This window comes from Struthio camelus, chromosome 1 (genome assembly GCF_040807025.1).
Source record: "Struthio camelus isolate bStrCam1 chromosome 1, bStrCam1.hap1, whole genome shotgun sequence".
In the NCBI taxonomy this organism is placed as follows: domain Eukaryota; kingdom Metazoa; phylum Chordata; class Aves; order Struthioniformes; family Struthionidae; genus Struthio; species Struthio camelus.
Window position 1 is genome coordinate 1,474,708 of NC_090942.1, and position 6,341 is coordinate 1,481,048.

Here is a 6,341-nt window from a genome sequence, read left to right on the forward strand (position 1 = left end):
TAAAATACATCCCAACTATTAAATCATGAACTGAAAAAAAGTATATGAAAGTTCCTTGAAAGATTAATATTTCATTCTGTATTTTTAATCTCTCTAGTGCTGATTGCAGAAGATACAAAGGAAGTAATCACATACTTAAGACTATTGATTTCAAATACAGATTCACCTGTCGATAAATTGTGTAAGGCTGTGTGTATGGTATAGCTGGTCCCGTACCAGGTCATGGATGGAGTTTAAAATCGAGAGTTTTTTTTTTTTTTAATGAAAGATGATTTGGGGGGGGGAGGGTATCTTCATGCTTTCAAACCTTTAAAGACTGTTTTTTCAAGCTTTTTTTATTGGAAAAATGAGAAATTTTCTTTTTTTAATTTCTTTTTTACAAGGAAGCTTGCATTCTTATAAAACAACAGGATTTAGGGCTGAAGCTTCAAGGAAAACACCAGATATCGCATGACTGCTGATAAAATCATGAGAGTTGGGAACACTGTGTATGTGGGTGTGGTGAGAGAAAGCACTGCAGAGAAAAACTGAAAGATGGGAACAAGGAGCTCTCTGCCGGTAATGGCTCGGGATACTGGACGAAAGAGCAGTGCCATTAAACTACCTCATCATTTAGATCTCTGGCATCGGTACAGAGGACCCCAACGGTGCATTGACCTTCTTCTCCCTGGCAACCTTGTCCATGCTGCATGTCACGCGAGCTTTTCAGTAACTGCTGCAGGAAGGAGCAGAATGAAAATAATATAGTTCTTCCTGCTGGAATTTGTGCAGGAAACAGCGCTATGAAAAGCCAGACTTCCCCTGCTGTGCTTCCTCCAGGCTCTGCCCCCAGGAATAGGAATAATTCCCCAGCGCAAAAGCTGAGGAGGAGGCTGACCCTGGGCACGGGGACCTGTGTCAATTCGCAAGTGTTCTAATAACTCATCCAATTTATCACAGGAACTGAAGAATCTGAACGCTGAGGGATCCCACATGCGAATCAATAGGCGATGATCTAGGCCACAATCTTGGCAAAGACTCCGAGAATGAAAGTGAGACTCATGAAAGCATATTTGGCCACTTCACATCACCAGGAATCCAAGGGCTGCAGACACTCCTACTCGAGTTGAAAGGAGTTTTACCAATGACTCAGAAGAATTCATGTTCTTTCCCAAATTTCTAGCTATGTTTTAAAAGTGTTGATCCAGCAAAGACCACAATAAGGAGACCACAAAAGGCGACCACAATAAAGACCACATAACGAGACAGGGAATCCACTGCTTCCTTAGCAGCTTATTCCGATGGTCTATCATCCTTATGAAACAAAATGTCGTGCCTTAATTCCCATTTGAATCTGTCTAGCTTTTTAATGTGCGGCCATCATTTCTTATTATCACTTTCTATTGTGATTATCTCCAGGACTTTTAAGAACCTTTCAGTACCTTATATTTTCTTCCTGCAGAAGTACTTATATACAGGAACTAAATCATCTCTCATCCTTCTTTTTGATGAGCCAAATAAGCTTTGAGACCTAAGTGTCTCGTACAAAACATTTTCTCCAGCTAGCCAACCATTTTAATTGTTTCTTTTTTTAGTCCTTCCAGTTTTTCAGAGTCCTTTAAAAAATGTTGACACATGGCAACTGGATCCTCTGTCGTCTCTCCAATATTTTACACAAGGTAAAAATCTACTTCTGATTCTTATGTTCTTGTTGCAAAGTTCCCAGACCCTTGATACCACTAGTTTTGCGTTGCCAACACTGTTCATATTATCTGCTTTGTCCACTGTGACACTACTAACAAAAGATATTACGTTTCTCCGCAGGTCTTGGCTTGCTTATAGCCTTAGACAGTAATGGGTACAACCACAATGCTACTTCTAAATTATCTGTAAAATCATTTTTTTCACACAGCTCCCACTTTGTAAAATGGTAAATAACCTGTCCTGATTTTTGTAGGTGTTGTATATTTATTAAACTGTATCAAAAGCACAGAATTAGGGAAACATATTACTTATTAACTAGCTATTCATATGTATCATTGTTTACCTCTCAGTCACGTGCCCCTGACAGCAGAAAATTTCAGTGGAAAGATGACCTTGGTATTTGTTCAAGGAAAAGGGAATTTTGTTGCTCTGTTCCCTTATCAATCATCCCACCCACAGTGGCAAGCTGCTGCAGGGTCGTGGACGCTTTGATTAGCTGGTGGTTTCTGTTTAAAATGTGTATGAGTCTCTTGAGAAGGATCCCTAGAAAGCAGAACTCATGGGGCTCCTAGATGGCTTTTAGATTTGGCTACAGACCTTCCAGTTCCGCTATCTGTATGAGATAGGAAGTTGGAAGGTATGGATCGGGAGAGGTAGGAAACAGGAGCAGTCACTCACAGCACCATGGCCCTCAAGTATACTGGGCACAAGCAATGTATGTAACTACATATTGTGGCAAAATATAAAATCACACATCTAGGAACAAAAACCACAGATCGGAGCTGAGATGGGTGAAGGTGGTGAAGACGAAGCAAGAGGAGGGCTAGCTAAATAGCTGTGTTTATCTGTATTCAGCTCCGCAGGGACTGTTACTGCTCAGCGACGGGGAGGTGGTGTGAAAGGGGAGCCAGGTAGACAGCATCAGCATACTTGTCATGCAGAAAAATCGTGCCCTCGTATACGTATACGATACCGTGCCCAGTTTTCAGGTCTGAAACCATTCACAAAGGGCGGTTCAGAGAACTACCAAAATAATTAAAGATCTGGAGAGTGCAAGACCCAAGGGCCCAGCCGGCTTAGCTTTTCCAAGAGTGGCGAGAGGGTTAATGTGAGTTCCGTAGCCACAGCGCATCAGGAAATCAGTAACAGAGTGCTGCTTGTTTTAGGGGACAAAGTTGTAACGAGGTATGACAGCTGGGAAGTCAAAACCCACGCAAACTTGGAGTAGAAATAAAGCACTCTTTGTTATGAGTCTCTCTCCATCATCACTAGATAGAGACAGGTGCCTCCAGAGGCTGACTGATCTCATCTTTGTCAGACACCTAATTTAGGATGACAAACTGCTCCCTGGAAGAGTTTGTTGCTTGTGAGGCAGTGTCAGGCTGGGTGCCTCATTTTTGGAGACTAAAGCCAGGTGAAAGGAATCTCACCAGCCAGGACTACATATTTTTACCTCAGAACTGGATGCTTTCCTAGGAGACACACTATTGTTCAAATACAAATTAATCGAGGAAGTCCATGGCTTGTGTAATGCAGGAAATGAGATTGGGTCTCTTCTGGCTTAATGTATGGCTATGCCTGCTAAAGGTGGCCTGCTTCCACATGAGCTGCAAATAGGGCAAGAGGGAATATCAAGTTAAGAAAGAGTGAAAATGTCCAAAGGGAATTCCTAGCTCCAGATGTCCCAGATTTGCCCACGGGGTACCTGATTTATTGCAGGAGAGCAGGATGCCGAGCCACCACCCAAGTTTAGAGTTTCTCTGTGAAAGTTGCTATGGTAAAAACAGTGAGATTCAAATGCTCTGCATACATGCAGTCGAGCCAGGCAAAGCAGATGTTACGTCTGCATATTTCCGTATGTTGTGTATTGTCCACAACAGTCAGACAGCATAGGCTTGAAAAATAAGACACAAAATTAGAATAAAGAATTTGCTACAAGCAATTATTTGCATATGTGGTCCATTGTAATACGGGCATCTGGTAAACCTCACAGAGGCACCTGTATTTCTGTTGCTCTTCATTAGGGCAAAATCGAAACAGCACAAAATAGCCATTTTTCCACTTTTCAGTCTGATGCGTTCATATCGGAACCCATATCGTGTCAGGGAAACAGTTCTCAATGAGTGTCTCTGAGGTGGAAAAACGCGTTGTGCATGAGTGAGTCCCCGTTCTGGCCCCAGGTGCCCCCTGCACTGGCTGAGCCGCGTTCGTAGTTTAGGTGAGCGCCGTCTCTGGAGGTGAGACGACGCTCTGCTTGGAACGAAGCAGCCTTGTGCCTTCTCCTGCTCCCTGTCACCCCTCTCCCCCGGAATGAAACCAAGCTGTCCCCACTGCGTTGAAGATCTTCCTGAGGGGACTTTCTGTTTGTAGGCTGCCGTGATGATGGCGAGAACGATACAGGATTTTGTCCGGGGTGAACGTTTCAAGTAGCAGTTTGAAAGCACTCTCAATCCCCCTCTCTTTCAGTCTCTGCAGCTATGCTGCTAAATAACAGAGGGCCAAGGGCGCAAGCCGGAGTGCTAGATGCCGGCTGTCCACGCTGCTGAGTTGTGAGCCCTCTCCCAGACACATCTGCTCTACCGGCAGCTCGGCTGTGAGCTGGTCGGGGCAGTAGAGCTGGCCGTCCCACCGAGCGTGGCAGGCCCTGCTCGCCGTCTGGGCTGGGTCCAGCAAGGACGCGTCAGGAGGAGGGTGGGCTCAGCTCCCCGGCTGTCATGCAGGGTTTGGATGGTGTAACGAGGGCAGGAGGAGGATGGCAGCTCCCTTCACATCTTTAAACCTCGTTGCTCTAGAAGTGGCAGCCTGGAGTGGTGCGTTACACACGCAGCACAACCAGCAGCAGTCTCTGACGTTTGTTTTCTCATCCTCTCCCTAGGGATCTCATCGCTCCTCACAGTTCACCTGCAGAAGGACCGTCAGCAGTGGAGGGACTCCTGCCGATAGCATTTGGTATTTGAACTTGGGGCAGGGGAGGGGGTTAATATGTACAATATGAGCTGTGTTTATGCAAGAGAAGGGCAGGTCGCAACAGTCTGCCTGCACTGAGGGAAAGGGGTTGAAGGATAAGTGCGGTTAGCTCTTGGGGGAGCCCTTCCCACAGCATGGCCTGGACCCCACCCTCCTGAGGCTTCCAAAGCCTCGTTTCCCAAAAGCAATAACAACATAAGAAAAACCCCAAACCAAAGTATAAGTAAATGAAACCTAACGCCAGATTCTGCACTGGCACATGCGAATGTAATCAGTGTCCTGCTGTTGTGAAAAAGACAAACATTACCCCAGCGCACATAAACACAAATCTCACCTCTGAGCCCCATGAAGTCATTCTCCAGAGAGACTCAGAGCTGCTGGGGCCTCGCTGGAAAACCAGGTCAAATGTTGTGCGCTACACATCAAGTAATTGGGCCAAGTGGAGAAAGTCTGTAGGAGAGCAAGGACAACAGAGGTCTCAAAAGCCATCTGCGAGGAGAGAGTGGACAAAACGTGGTTGTTTAGCCTGAAAAAGAGACTACAGGAGTTTTTAAGTTCTTAAATCCTACTGCTGAAAGCAAGGAAGCTTCATTTTGGTGGTCCAGGGCATGAAGGAGGTTATAGATACACTAGGTCCATAGTAGGGCAAAGATCTACCACAAGGATGATTGTGCTTGATGTGAAGGATGGGGAAACAGGTCAGACAAATTTTTTCCAGAAATGACATTAGCAGTGAGGATTCTGCTTTGAAGGAGGACCATGGGCCAGGTGACCTGAGGTCCCTCAGCAGAACAACATGTCCCACAGGCTAAATTTGGGAAGCTTACAGAGATCAGCCTGTGCCACTGGCAGAATGTGCCACAGCCCGTTAAAGTGCATGTGTTCACGTGCACAACGGGCAGTGCGCGTGGAGGACCGTGGGGCTGTGCGGCTGTAGCTCAGGGAATAGGCAAGTACAATATCTTCATCATGAGCAATGATGTGCGAGGTCAGAAGAGCCCAGGGACAGGTAGAAAGAGCAATTTTTTTCTGGGGAAAATGACTGGCCCTGACATGACCATTAGGAAGCTGCTTTGACGGTGTAACACTGAGTGTCCCAAGGGGAAGGATCAACTCCCACTTCGTGCCTCCATTTACGTCTGACTCCTGGGAAGCAGTTTGGCAGGAGGTGCAGGATCGCGCCTAGATTACATCTTTATCTGTCTGCTGCAGCTCTAAGTTTATCAGCAGAGCACCTAGCGCGTTAGCAGTTGCTACAGCGGTATTTTAATTTCTAGGTCGCACCTTCCTACTGCTTGCAGTACCTCAGATCTCCTGAAGACGTGCTTGGACGTCTGAGGTCAGAGTTCCCTTAGAGCATGTTTATACCTTTCCCTTCGAGTTAACGTTCTTCATTTTCTGTCTGCAAACCCTGCCACAGAAGCCCATCTTTTAGCATCACATCAGCCAGAGGGAGTGGACCTCCGCACCGCACTGGCCTCCACCCTCCCAAATCAGTCAGCGCTTGGACTTGAGCTGTCACTTAGGAGAACACCAGATCTGGAGCTAGAAAGTGAAGCTCCCGTGGTGGGATTTGCGATTCACCCTATGCTGAGCAAGGTGTTTTCAGTGCTGGATGAGGCGCTCTCCAGAAGGGCTGCTTTCTCCACTGACTAGCGAGGGAGCCCAGACCACCACCGTCAGGACGCTTG